This window comes from Phycodurus eques, chromosome 17, assembly GCF_024500275.1.
Source record: "Phycodurus eques isolate BA_2022a chromosome 17, UOR_Pequ_1.1, whole genome shotgun sequence".
Lineage (NCBI taxonomy): Eukaryota > Metazoa > Chordata > Actinopteri > Syngnathiformes > Syngnathidae > Phycodurus > Phycodurus eques.
In genome coordinates this window covers 11,316,109-11,330,928 of record NC_084541.1, presented here as the reverse complement: position 1 = coordinate 11,330,928, position 14,820 = coordinate 11,316,109, and positions in this window count along the sequence as shown.

Genomic DNA, 14,820 nt, shown 5'->3' with positions numbered 1-14,820 from the left:
GTCACCGTTGATCTAATTCAATAATGGCGACAACAGGGGAGCAATGAATGGCTGTGCGAAACTTTAATCACTCAGACAAGCATGCAGTCACAGGAGCAGAAATGTGATTAACTGTCCGCTGTGATAAAAAAGTTAGCATAGAGTAACAGAATGGAAGCGACACAAAGAATGAAAAATGGACAAAAGTAGAGTGCTACCTTGAAGGTCGTCCAAAATTGTTCTATTCATAAAGTTTCTTGATGCCGAATAACATTATTACTTTGGCACCATCTTGTGGCATCTTGGTGCCAAGGAACTATGTTGAAGTAAGTTGAGGAGTTCTTTCTCCCAAGCCTTCACTGAGCTGTCAGAGGAAGCTGCGGCTCGCCATGTAATTCTAAAACTAATTAAAAGGAGGCGGCACAGTGGACGACTGGTTATAGCGTCAGCCTCACAGTTCTGAGGAGAGGGGTTCAATCCCCGGCCCCGCCTGTGTGGAGTTTGCATGTTCTCCCCGTGCCTGCGTGGGTTTTCTCCGGGCACTCCGGTTTCCTCCCACATCCCCAAAACATGCATGGTAGGTTAATTGAAAAACTCTAAATTGCCCGTAGGTGTGAATGTGAGTGCGAGTAGTTGTTTGTTTGTATGTGCCCTGCGATTGGCTGGCAACCAGTTCAGGGTGTACCCCGCCTCCTGCCCAATGATACCTGGCGACCCTAGTAAGGAGAAGTGGCTCAGAAAATGGATGGATGGATGGATTAAAAGGAGGTGTTATAAAAAGAACAAAAGGAACCAAAATGTCTTTAATATATAATAAACATTAGTTTGATCGTTGCATCATGTTGAAATACGTTGAGGAGCTTTATTAAAAAAAAACAGTGCTTTGCCACTATCCTGTGGCATCTTTATGTCAAGGAACTATGTAAAAGTGAGTTGAAGAGTTTCACTTAGACAAAAGTTGTGCTTTGTCACCATCTTGTGCTGTCGACAGGAAATTCTAAGTGTTTTTCGGTGGTGTGTCTGACTTGCCCTGTCTGTCGACTGTGTTAGCAAAATTTTTCCACATCTCACTCCTTGCCTCTTTTTTCTTAATGAGCTGCGGATGAGTGCGCAAGCTTGTGACCATTTTTGAACACAAGCTTTGGGGACAAAAGTGTTGCCCAATACAGAGCACTATGGCTACAGAGAAGACACACAAACTGCTCCATGAAGCCAGTTTAACCAAGCAAACAAAACCAGGAATTTCAAACATACCAAAATAAAACCAGTTGGAGAGCTACCTGTAAACATCACGCAAGCAAGATTCCTGCTCGATCATTTTGAACTGGCATGATACTGAAGGACTGTGTCCTACGAAAGTACTTCGACCATCACCGGAGTTTTCCCTAATATACAAAATACCTTATATGTCTAGTGGATATTCTTCTTCTCTTTCTTTCTTTTTTCAACATCTTTTCAGAAATAATGTCATGAGCCAATGGAAAAAGCTAAATATATACGTAGAGTTAAAACGTTGTTGCTGTCTACTGAGGTGCGCTGGTTGCTTGCATTATGACCATTTGATGTCAATAATTTTTATGATGTTTAAGGCATATTAAAATTTTTGTTCAACTCCAATTTTTGAGAGCTTTAAGGCATCCTTTTGGAGGTTCCACTGTAATGTTTTGTTTAATTGAATAACTCTAACTTTGTTTGAATTTGAATGCTCAATTTCTGACTGAGAATCAACCTATCCTTGTATGAGGTACAGAATCACATTCTGCATCAACTGTAAATCTCTCTGGAACATGTCTTGTTAGAGGACATCTTGATAAAACAGTCCTGGCACCAGCCAAGTTTAAAGCGTCATTGTAATCCAAAGTCCGTGCACACGAAGCACCTACAGTGCACATCTGCGCCTCCTCCAGGGAGCGGCTCATTTAATTTATTCCTGCCCTTTAGTCTTTCACTCTCCCACTTTCCTGATCATTACTTCTAATCAGCATATCAGCATCCCTTCGGTGACTTGCATTATCAAACTCTCTCCTCAACTTGCATCACGGCGGCACTCCGGCTGTTTTTCCATCATCTTCTATCGTTGAAGTGGTGACAGAAAACAGGAGGTAATGTCCCTTTTTCTCTCACCAAGTTTGGAGCCCTCGTGTTCAGCGTCCCACCTTCTTGCTTTACCTCCATCTGTGCCCATGATAGTGCAGGGAGGACTGATAATAATACGCTACGTGATGGGACTTTTTTTTAAATTAATTTATTCTTTTTACTAGCTTCTTTGTTTCAATCACCAGCATCCTCCTGGCAGGGATGCTCGATTTGATTTTTTTTCCTCTTCCTCCTTTTTTGATGCCAAGACAAATAGCTGCTTTAAAGCTGTCTGTAGCCTCCAAACTGGCCCTCATCCATCATGACCTCAATTTGATATGGTTTGATATGTTTTACTTCCCAGAAAAATTGTGTTCTCTGCAAGACTTTTCCACAAAAACCGTCTTGGCCTGAAGTGTCTACGACATGAAACAATGCTGCATGTATCCAAGAACAAATTGCTATTAATAATTAATTTCGTGGAACAGTGGACCAGCTCTTCACCCTCGGCAGGGTCCTTGAGGGTGCATGGGAGTTCGCCCAACCAGTCTACATGTGTTTTGTGGACTTTGAGAAGGCCTTCGACTGTGTCCCTCGTGAAGTCCTGTGGGGGGTGCTTTGGGAGTATGGGGTACCGAACCACCTGATACGGGCTGTTCGGTCCCTGTACGACCGGTATCGGAGTTTGGTACGCATTGTCGCCAGTCAGTCGGACTCGTTTCCAGTGAGGGTTGGACTCCGCCAAGGCTACCCTTTTTCACCGATTCTGTTCATAACTTTTATGGACAGAATTTCTAGGCGCAGCCGCGGCATAGAGGGGGTCCGGTTTGGTGGCCTCAGTATTGCACCTCTGCTTTTTGCAGATCATGTGGTTCTGTTGGTTTCATCAGACCGTGATCTCCAACTCTCACTGGAGTGGTTCGCAGCTGAGTGTGAAGCGGCTGGGATGAGAGTCAGCACCTCTAAATCTGAGACCATGGTCCTCAGTCGGAAAAGGGTGGAGTGCCCTCTCCAGGTCGGGGTGGAGATACTTCCCCAAATGGAGGAGTTTAAATATCTTAGGGTCTTGTTCACGAATGAGGGAAGAATGGAACGGGAGATCGACAGGCGGATCGGTGCAGCGTCTGCAGTGATGCGGACTTTCTATCGGTCCGTTGTGGTGAAGAAGGAGCTAAGCCGAAAGACAAAGCTCTCGATTTACCGGTCGATCTACGTTCCTACCCTCACCTATGATTCAGCTGTGGGTCGTGACTGAAAGAACAAGATCCCGGATACAAGCGCCCGAAATGTGTTTCCTCCGCAGGGTGTCCGGGCTCTCCCTTAGAGATAAGGTGAGAAGCTCGGTCATCCGGGAGGGGCTCAGAGTAGAGCCGCTGCTCCTCCGGATTGAGAGGAGCCAGATGAGGTGGCTTGGGCATCTGTTTAGGATGCCTCCTGGACGCCTCCCTGGTGAGGTGTTCCGGCACGTCCCACCGGGAGTAGACCCCGAGGGCGACCCAGGATATGCTGGAGAGACTACGTCTTTCGGCTGGCCTGGGAACGCCTCGGGATCCCCTCGGAAGAGCTAGAGGAAGTGGCTGGGGAGAGGGAAGTCTGTGCTTCCCTGCTGAGGCTGCTGCCCCCGCGACCCGACCTCGGATAAGCGGAAGACAATGGATGGATGGATAATTACTTTCAGGATAATGTTTTTGGCCATTTTTATTGGCTCAATTAATTGAGTCATAAAAAGCTGGCTAATAAAACTTTTATAATTGTAACAGTTTGGACTGTTTTAACATATTATTCCTAATAAAACTGATCCCAATGTAAAATTGACAGGTAGATTTGAGTCCATTTGTTTGACATGAATGTTCACCTTGTGAAGCTTCAGACTGGGTTGCGTGCCGCCCCTCGGAGATTGCTGCCCCTGTCGCCCATATCAAAGACCGCCACAGGTTACAGTCAATTTCTGCCATACTGTGTACACGTTTTACTGTGTACACGTGACTCCAAATATATACCAAAAAATCTGGCCCCTTGAGTTATTTGTTTCACCCACTTACTTGCAACATTTCTATAATTACGATCGTGCCTCTTAAACATCCTAAACTCTAGAGCCTTAAGTAATTTTAATGTATTTGTGCTAGTAATCAGTGAATTGTTGAAAGCTTTTGCTAGATGCGTAACATAACACAAACAGTACTGCTGAATTACTGTATGTCACTGTAATCATACAGAAATAATGTATGCACGCTCGCTGTTTGTTTGTGGCAGGCCCTAATCGTTTGTGCAATTGAGAATTACTTTTTGAATATGAAACACTTTTGTTTGTTTATATGAATGAGCAACACTGCTTATATCAAAAATCCTGTCATGCCTAAAAATATTGCTCTTCTCCCGCCTCATAGTCCCCATCTAATGTAGTTCACACCATGACCGAGGCACTGCGTGTGCAAGAGTGTTAGAAAAATACACTTTCATGGCCGGAAGTTGTGAGGAGGATACGACAAGGTTGAAAAGAGAGAGGGAATTGTTTCCTAAAACGATAAATTATGTTTTGTGTGCATACATTTAGCATTATGTGCAACTCACTATCAGATTGGCATTCAAGAGTTGTCAGTAGTCATCTTGCAGTCTGGACGATTTTGCTGTGAAATCCAGAATACAGAAAAGGCGATGTTAAGTAAAGACGAGCTGGGGCAGAAGTACATTGCACTTCTGCATACACAAGAAACAGCAAATCCCAGCTGATGAAGCAGCTCGAATAAATAAACTGGTGTATGTGTAAGAGCCAATTGAATTCTGAGAAGGGAGTAAGCAGGTTTGTCAGCAGAGTTTGACTTCTTGGCCTCATGCTATGCTCCATTTCAGGATGGTTTTGAAGGTTTTGCCCGTGGGCCTCTCTGATCCTACTTGCTCCCTTAGGGTCCTTCTTAAAACTTCAGTGGAACTATCCATCATCCCCTCCTTCATATGTCCTTTTGAGTGAATCAACCTGTTTCTTTGATATCTACTGTTATAGAAGGTAGATACTGTTATTCTTTCAAACATTTTTAATTAGGAAGCGGCACTGCCTTTCACAAATCGAGCAACTGTTCAATTCCTGTTCTTCTGTCACTGGAGTGTTAGTCCTAAGCCTGCAACAATGGGACTGTTTTGCATCTGGAAGCGCTACTTTTACAAACCATCCGAGATGTCTCTGGTAATCTCTGATGAGAAAAGTCGAAAGAAAAGATCTGCTGTTTATCCAGGTCTAGGTTATACAGTACGTACTTACCTGTCTCCAGCCACCTCGTTTCTACTGAGGGAATACCGAGGCATTCCCAGGGCAGCTTTGAGAGATAGTCCTTCTAGGGGTCTCCTCCCTCCTGATTGGACATGCCTGGAACATCTCACCAGGGAGGTGACCAGAAGGCAATAGATGTCAAAAGCCACTCCAGCGGCTCGACTCCGAGGCCCGAAGTCCTCAGCCTTTTCCCATGGAGGGAACTCATTTAAGACCATTATATCTTTGATCATGTCTTTTATGCCAGTTCACAGTGCTTATGATCCTACATGAAACCAGGAACATCCATTTACCAGTAAATTTTGACCTTGTTCCTTTGGCTTTGCTCTTTCTTCACTGTGATCCACTTTTCCATCTTCTCCCTGACTTGTGAAAAAAAAAAACTGATGACCACTGACCAAAATATCAAGGTGCTGTTTCTTAATCCAGTTAAATGTCACAGTTTGAGGCCAACAGGACCTTGCCATCCCCAAATAGCAGAGATGAGGTCATAACGCCACAAAACAGGACACCTTCTACACCGACACCAACAAATTCTGTCCATAAAGAAAATGAAAAGAACTGGTGATAATGGACAGTTTTGTCAGCTTCTGACGTCCACTTTGAACAAGTCTGACTTAGTGCCGGGAATGTGGACCAAGCTAGCCCCCAACTCACACATGCAGGTATGCATGCACGCACGCACACACGCAGATCAGGAAGAAATTAACATTAAGATAAAAGTAATATAAGTCATATAAGTATGACTTTAGTACTTGAACCTGGGGAAAAGTAAACTCTCACCATCTGGATCAGTGTGCGACAGAATCATGTTTGTTAGCGACAAGGTTAACGCTTCAAATCAGCCAATTTTTATTTTACGTTGTCAGGCCTAATTTAGTGACAAATTAATTTGGAAAGCACAAATTACACCCACAGTTAAACCCACCCACACACTGGCTCTGTCAATTCACAGGAACAAAGTCTGCATAATTCAAATCCTGACAAGTCATTCACAGTGGATGATTTGAACACTGAAGATGGTTGAGCTCGCATAGATGCTGTAATTATTTTTTCGCCTGCCTCTCCTTCTGCTCATACTGTCTAATTGTGGCAGAAAAGGCCATTTCACAACTCTAATACCTGAAGCTGCCAAATTGTCAGAAATAAGCTCACAAGCCCGAGCTGAGATTTCTCATTTCTATAAGAGCTGGCAATGTTGAGAGACAACTGTGTAGACGTGATATCTTGGCACTTAATTCCAACTGTTGCATGCATGTTTTTTTTTATTTTTCACTGATGCATTACTCAAAGTCTACGCCATCGCATTCTTTCCCTTTTATGGCTGTCAAGCTTTTATCAATGATTGGTTGTCATCTCATATGGGTTTCTTTAATGGATGAAGACATTTTTACACATAGAATCTCTCATTTGAATCATTACTCCTTCAAAGGTTTTTCCACTTTTAGTACATGTATCAGCATTTCAAATGTAGGACTGGGCTTATTAAGGAGTAATATCTATCTAATCATTCAGGGTTCTGTGGCACTTGGTCCAAGACATCAAAATTGTTCAAATTAAAAACATTTTCTCTCTTACGAAGAACTGTAAGTAATATAAAACCTTTAACTGTACAGACAATGATTTTAGTTCAAAAGTCAACATCCCCAACTGTCATATAAGTATAAAAAGAAGTTAACCACGATATAATGCAACTAATTCAAATGAAGTAAAACTGCTCACTCTCTTAAGAGTTTTAACGGAGACGTAATTGGTAAATACCGTGCAGCCACTTAATTTTGTAGGTCTGGAAGAAAAGAAAAAGGTTTATACTCCAAGTAGACTTTTTGCATTGTATCAAATATATCCAAACGGTTAGTAATAATGGTTGAGTTCACAATGGGCTCTTTGCACATAACACTGTAACGTCATATCTGTTGCGAATAATAAGGTTGACACTCTTCCAGTTCTGTGCAATATGACAGCTGTGTATTCACAGCTTCTTGAGTAAAGAGCAGAGTATAAATCTTAAAAAAAAAAAAAAATCCCACACAAATAATAGTCCGTTATAAACTGAGGACCCCCTGTAATCAATGACCCAAAATCTACATTTAATACACAACCCATTCAAGTAAACATTTAATCCTAACAAAATCCTTAAAACCAACCTAATTTTACGGAAATGGGCAAAAATACCCGCCCCCTAAATGATGAATTTTTTTGTAAATGTTATTTTAAATGTCTGTCTTCACTATCCATTAGCAAAACCTCATGAATTTTACAGCTGCTATTGTTTACTGGTACAGTGTATCTCATACGTTTTCTGCATCTCATCAATAGCTCAATCATCAGAGCCCAAGACATAAGTCAATTTTAGCTGCCCCTCACACTTTAACCATGATGACTGAGGTCCCAAGAAGAATAATGCACTGATTATTCATTATGTCAATGTCCTGCTATGGCCATTATAGTAATTGATTTTCTTTTTTTAATGGAGTCGCTTTGTCACACTGTTATGTTTTTTATCACAGGCTTTAAAGATATGGCAGAGCCGAGGTTAGGTTTTGGGTTAAAGATCCTGCCAGAGCAAATCAGGCTTTTAAGTTGTTGGTCAAGTGCTTGAGAAAGCATTTTCTGAGAAGTCAGTGCTGGGGACAAGTATTTTAACCTGACAGGCCAGATGGTTTGTTTCTCAAATCTGTCTGGAAAAAGAGGCCATAGAGAGTGAGCAGATACTTTTAACATTCTTGGAAGGTGATTGGGTGAATGTTTTAATCCACAATGGGCCGTCGGATCACCGAGAAGGTGAAAGCTGCAGTTGTTGAGTAAAGTGAATGTAGCCTCTCTTCACTAATCCCTTCCCCCCTTGAATCTCTGACCTAAGCCATCCCCTTTATGAACAATGAATACATAAATAAATATATATGTATAATAAATATAAATAAATCATCAATAAATAGTCACGGAGAACGCGTATCCAGCTTCAATAAAATAGCAGCGATACAAGACTAAGCTAGCGATAGCACTGTAAACAAGCCGACGTTAGCCATGGCTGCTACGATGGCAATATGACTTATTCATAATAGAGTTATTGTAAAACACAAAATGTCATTTGTTTTAAGTTTTTTTTTTTTTAAATGTACAATCAATTAAAAAACAAAAAGTGGTGATTTACTAACATGTTGAGCAGAAATCTTGCTAATTTTACATCACTTCTGAATCCTTTCAGCTGCCTGAGGTCCCGTGCTTCTGTTTGCTCGTCTTATGCCCAGTTGTTGGCAAATGAGGGATGGGCATTTTTTTTCATTTTCTGGAGATGGATATTCTGCCATAGCTTCATCAAAACTTCTGGTCGGCGCAAGGCCCGCTATGAGTGTGCCTGCTAGTGCACAGCACATGATTGACACCTCGTTGGTCATGCCGTCTGTCTCTGATTGGTTGTTTTTCCACGGGCACAGCGGTTTCTTAAAAAAAATAAAAATAATCTAATGATTAAATAATGAATTCACTTTACACAATTTCCTATGGGAAGAATTAAAATGGTTAAGCAGCGTCACAGATCACCTTATCACTCTATCAGTCAACCTGAATTTGACATTGGTTCCTCATAATTCCAGTTCCCAGACAAAGTTACTAAGTCTTAGCAGTTCGAGAAAAAGTTTGTACCAACATCATAAATATAGACAGCACAAGTGTTTAATGTCAAAAACATACAGTCAAATCTTCACTCAGTTTGCCAGGTCAGGCGTCGGTTAAACCTCAAAGGTTCTTGTTTTGCTTTTTGTCTCTCTTTGGGAAACATTCGCAGCCTCCGACGTGTTTTCTTCCTCTGGCGTTCAAAAAGCTCCCTTCCCTGGCAACTCTGATGAAATCATAATAAATGCCACGATTTACGCCACTTTTTTGTTTTCTATGATGAAACCAAAGCGAGAGCGAGAATTTGCAAAAAGGGATGAGACTGCTGTTTTCCCCAACAAAAGTTTGGATGATCAGCCAGACAAGGTGACACTCCTGAGATATGGCCTGGGTTTTGCGAGATGGACTGCCAGATATAAACAAAGAGAGCGTCGGTGCGACGCTAAAGTTAAAAAGCAAAACAGCATCCAGCGGCGTGAAGGGAAAGCTATGTTTAAGTTCAAAGAGCTAATGAATATAAATGAATGGATCGGCAAAAATGAATCGCCCGCAGATTAGAGATCAGAACCCTTGGTAATTGTCATTATGCATGCATTCGCCCCATCGAACAGATGAAAGATATAAATCGATAGCACGCATCAGCACTGTCAATGTTTAAAAGTCTAATAACCTGTCCTCCATTCCGCTGTCTCCTTGGCTCAGGTGTGTGTGGCACCTTTTTTTGTCAAGTTGACACAAAAAGCTTTCAGAAAGGAACTTGCCTTTGTTTAGTATTGATTTGAAAACAGATGCAGATTCTCTAGTACAGCGGAACCCCCGAACTTGAACACAATGCATGCTGTGCCGCTGGATGCCCTCCAAGTCATGTCAGAAAATAAATGTAAAGTGAATTAATTACTTTGCTACTTTTTAGTTACATTTTTAATTATTATTCCTGTCAAACGAGTAAAAGGAAAAGTTTACTACTGTAATATGAAACTAAAGTAAACGTAAACTAAAGTAAAGTAAAACTACAGCACATATAGGAAGACATCATGATTTGAAAATTTAAGTTGTACTCTAAATTCTACCACTTTGGAGCGTTCCACTTTATGTAAAACCAAGTATGTGAAACAGTTTTCATTCCAGATGGTGTCTTTGGTGGATTTTCCATGCATGACTGTTTTCCCCGCTGACAGAATGAACTGTGGTAGTTTAAAGAAAGGGATGGGTTAATAGGGGAACTAATACGAGAGAAGACGACGCATAGTGCTCGAGGACATGGCGTCACGGTGATGGTGTATTGCAAAGCGGATGAAGAAAAGAGAGGGAACTGCAGAGCCGCAATAAAGCAAAAAAAATGTAAGCTTGAGTATAAGTGTAATGGAGCTATAAAGTACTACCTGCTGACTAGTTTTGTGCATTGGAGTCCATCTGTCAGTGCTGTTTGACAAATAGGAGCACTGAAAAAAGATGTAGACTGATAATTACAGTAGCTTTTCTAACAATGTATTTTCATTTTGCCTGAGAGAAATTATTCAAGCTTCAGTCATTCAGTCTTTCATACGTTTTACATCAGATGTCTCGTTCTCTTGATATAACTTCTTATGTGCCCCCTTTTACTCCTGAGTCCATTAAAGATTCAATATGTTATCGCTGAGAAAGAAAAGTTAGTCAGACTGAGAAATACGACAAGACAGAAACAGGAGTTTACTTTGTGAGGAGAATACAAGTGCACAGACACCTAAATAGGGCCAACTCTCTAAACAGATGCTTGCTCCCTGTCCCGACTGGCTTTGCGCTCCCCCATCCCCGAAATGTTCAAAGCCTCAGCAGGAGATGGCAGTCGACTCTGGTCCCTGGCTTTCAAAATAAACCCTCTGTGGTCTGTTTACCTTCTGCGGGGATTACAAGACACACGCGCATGCAGCTCATTTTGGCAAATCCTCCGCTGTGCGCTTGCCTTGCTTTTGTGGAGACGGAGATATATTGTTTGTCTGTATTCCTGTCACGAGGGGCTTCCATTCTACCTGTGAGGGCCCTTTCATCTGCAAGAGAGTCTAACTTGGCACACAAAGTATCCCATTCGTTTTAATAGCTGCTTGCTCAGTGATTGTCTTGGCATCCATATCAAACGGCGCGCGAGAGTTTTTGTTTCTGCGATTCAGGCCAGGGAGGATTTCTTTTTTTTTCTTTTGTATCAATCATTTGATTCCTGTTTGATTACCCAGTAGAGTTACATCTGCCTTGTAAGACAACAATCTGATAAATGATTGTAATTTTGTCTGCATTTATAGTCAGAAATAGAGATCTACCCAAGAGACAGAGTACATCCTGTATCAGAAACTATTCATCCATCCATCCATCCATGTAGTGCCTGTCTCTATCCGCAATATGCGGAACATCACGTGACCAAACCCTGAAAACAAGTTTGTGAGCTTCCTGTGTATGCTACGCTAATGAGCATAACTACGGTTTGATGACATGATGGTTTGAAGCACGACTTGCTAAAATTTGGTTTTCTTTATGGCTGGTGTCCTCGTCCAAAAGTTAAATACATTTGCTTATATAAATATGATATGATCGACTACAAGTAAACACAAACGCGACATCTTCTGTTAAAACAAAAGACATTGTAGACATTTAAAGATCCTCCCTCCACTTTGGTGTGGTCTCCTGCTATCGGGTTCTGCTATTTACCCGAACCACTAGGAAGTGCTTTGACCTGTTTCGCCGAATGCGGAACTACTGTAGGTTGCACACTTACCGGATTAGGGTCCGAGGTGAGCCGATCCCAGATGACTGAGCGAGTGGCGCAGTACACCTTGGACTGGTTGCCATCCGATCGCAGGAATCATATAGACAAACAACATTCACACGCCCATTCACAATTTAGTCTTCATATAGGCATGTGTTGGAAACCGGGAGGAAGTCTGAGTATGCGTGGAAAAACGCAGAGAAATTTGACCGCAGCACCTCCACTGTAAGGCAAATATACTAACCACCAGTACAACATACTGCCAAGACCGTTGACTATTCATATACATTTAGAGTTCCTTATCTAACAAACCTAACCTAGCGAATTTCATATTTCATGAATATATATATTCATATTCCACTCATTCATATTTAACGTTGTTAAATATGAATGAGTGGCCTGAACAAAACTGTTTACAATATTTTCGTTCACCTGATGTTTTCTTGACTCGAATAGCCCCTTAGCAAGTCTGAAAAATCCCAATTTGGATTAGTGCCATCACAATACCCGGCCGTCTATTGTATATGTCTGACATCTGTCATTTACGATTCATTATTCACACAAAAATGAAGGAAATGGCAACCAAAAAAAATTAATTTTGATGCATCTGGACCAAAATGTAATGCATTCTATCCATTCACAAAGATTCAAGGAAATGGGTTTGGGAATTTTTACATAATCCTTTATTTGTATAGACAACAATACCTCTGCGGCGTAAACAGCATGCAGTAATTGTATTTGGCCTACTTAAAAGTACAACTAAGAGGTTACATTGTTCTTGTTAACCTCCCCACTGACTTATATCGCAGTTGACACGATAATGGCTGTAATGTTCATAGTTGTTACACATGCTGCTGAACTTCCATGCTCCTGACTATAGATTTTAAAATAATGCCATGGTCAATTGCATAGTTAATTGCCACCATTTGCAGAATTGTAGATATTAAAAGTGGGGTCATAGGTTTGTTAAAGGTTTACACGCCCTGCTGTAGAGCCTCCACTGAGAATACAAATGTGGAGCGATCAACCTATGCTTTGCTGCAATACTTTTTGCCATTCGTCTTGTGTCATTTGGATGACCCCCAGTATTAATATTGGAGTACATTTTATTGCAATAAGATGGATTTAATATCTGGTAATTAGGTTGGTGCAGCCATCATTTCTAAGATCTAACATGACATAACACACATATATAACACTCTACCTTTATATGAAGTCACAAGCATATGGCAGCTAGCCAGTTCAGCTTCAGTCCAGCTGAAACTAACAGGAATGGGAAGTATAAACCTATCAAAAATTAAAGCAGCAACAGCACTAAGATTGGAAGGAGCCAACACTTCTACTCTCGCAATCATTTTCAACTTTTCTGTCACCAAAATTTGAATAACATTTAACTTTTTTTTATAACATTTAATTTGGGTCTGAAACCACATTTTACGACCTTCAAGGCATTTGAAAATTAAAGTTATACTATAACACTAACATAAAATCCATGCATCACTCATCTCTACTGCTTGTTCTGAGCTGGGTCACAGGGAGCTGGAGTCCATCCCAGCTGACATTGGGCGATATGTGGGGTACACGCTGGACAGATTGTAAATAACGTGATTGACTATATTCTAAAGTGGTAATAAAGTTCAGGATTTCTACAACCCTGTCAACTGTGCGACCCAGAACGGTAAACAACATGGAAGTTGTGAGATGAAGTTGATATCTGAGTCAGCGACCTTGTCTTTCCCGAGCGGCGTTGACATCACCAGTGGTGTACAAGGCACAGTTGTATACTCTTGTAGTATTTGCATGGCCACTGGAAGATAGCCAGAGACAAAGTGTTTGACTGCCGCCAACTACCCTCTTAGGTTATTGTCTCTTAGTCTGACAGGAAGAAGCTCAGAAGACGAGGCAAAGTTAGATGGACCTGAGTGCTCCAAAAGAATGACGGTTTAATCTGATTGGGCTTCCATTTTATTGACTTAGCCCAACCCATCTCTTACCCAACTTCATCCTGTTTCTATGTGTAGTGTATTGTTGGCACTTTACCTTAGTACACTGTTACTTTGCTCTATCCCAAAGTAGCTGGCAGCTTGTATAAGTGCTGTCTTCTCAGCTTTACTTGGCAGTCGTGTGTGTGTGTGTTGCAAATAGGATTACGACACTGTTGACTGCAGGAGGGAGAGAACTCGATTCATGCCTTGAGGATAGGCTCTGTCAAAAGGCCGTCGCTAATTAAAACGCATGTTGTTTCGATAGGCATTAAATATCAAAATATGTGTCCGAACGCAGCAAAGGGCATTATTCCCCATGAACAAGAGGGAAGGTCACATGTGTAAAGACTGAAAACATTTCTTTATGAGGGACAGAGTTTTTCCCACAGATAAGGGCATCGTTAAAATAAACTCTACCTGATTACTGTACCTTAGCATGCACCATATGCGCACAACTATATTATGATAATTCTTGAAAACGACTATTGATTGTGAGATAATCTATTTGCGTCTAAGTCAGAAGCAGGTATAACAATCAGTGAGGACAGATTTAATAACCTTAACGTTACTGTTAATACTGTGATATTTGCAGAGTCAATGGGTATCCTTCTTATTACACCAGAGAACCGTCTCAGAAGTATTGGTGTGTCCTGGTTAAATACCAAACTTTAGGCATTTAATTACTTTCTGGATATTCTTCAAAACCTTGTATCTGTCAGTGGTATAAAATTGTAGACAGGTTACCTTTCTTGGCAGCAACACCCACTGTTTCTATGCTTGTGAAGTCAACAGACGGCTGGGCTGATCATGAGCAGTAACGGAGCCCCTTAATCCCAGCGTTTGGCATTTCAGATCTTTACATCCCAGGACGAAGGTCTAAGTCCTAAGAATCTAGGGTTTTCAGGTCTTGTTTTATTATTGCGACACAGGTAACATTAGACATAGACTGGTCTCAAGAGGGACATGTTCGTGAATGCCAATGAAGACCTATGGACAAGTTTCAAAACTGTCTTTGGCATTCCAGTTATTTACATCCAAATCTTCAGTCCTGTGGTTCTGGTCTTGCTTTGTGGTTTGGGACCACTGACCGTAGACTGCTTTGGTACCAAGTCCCTAAGTAAAGTCCTCGGGTACGTATGTGACGACTGTCAAACAATTGCCTT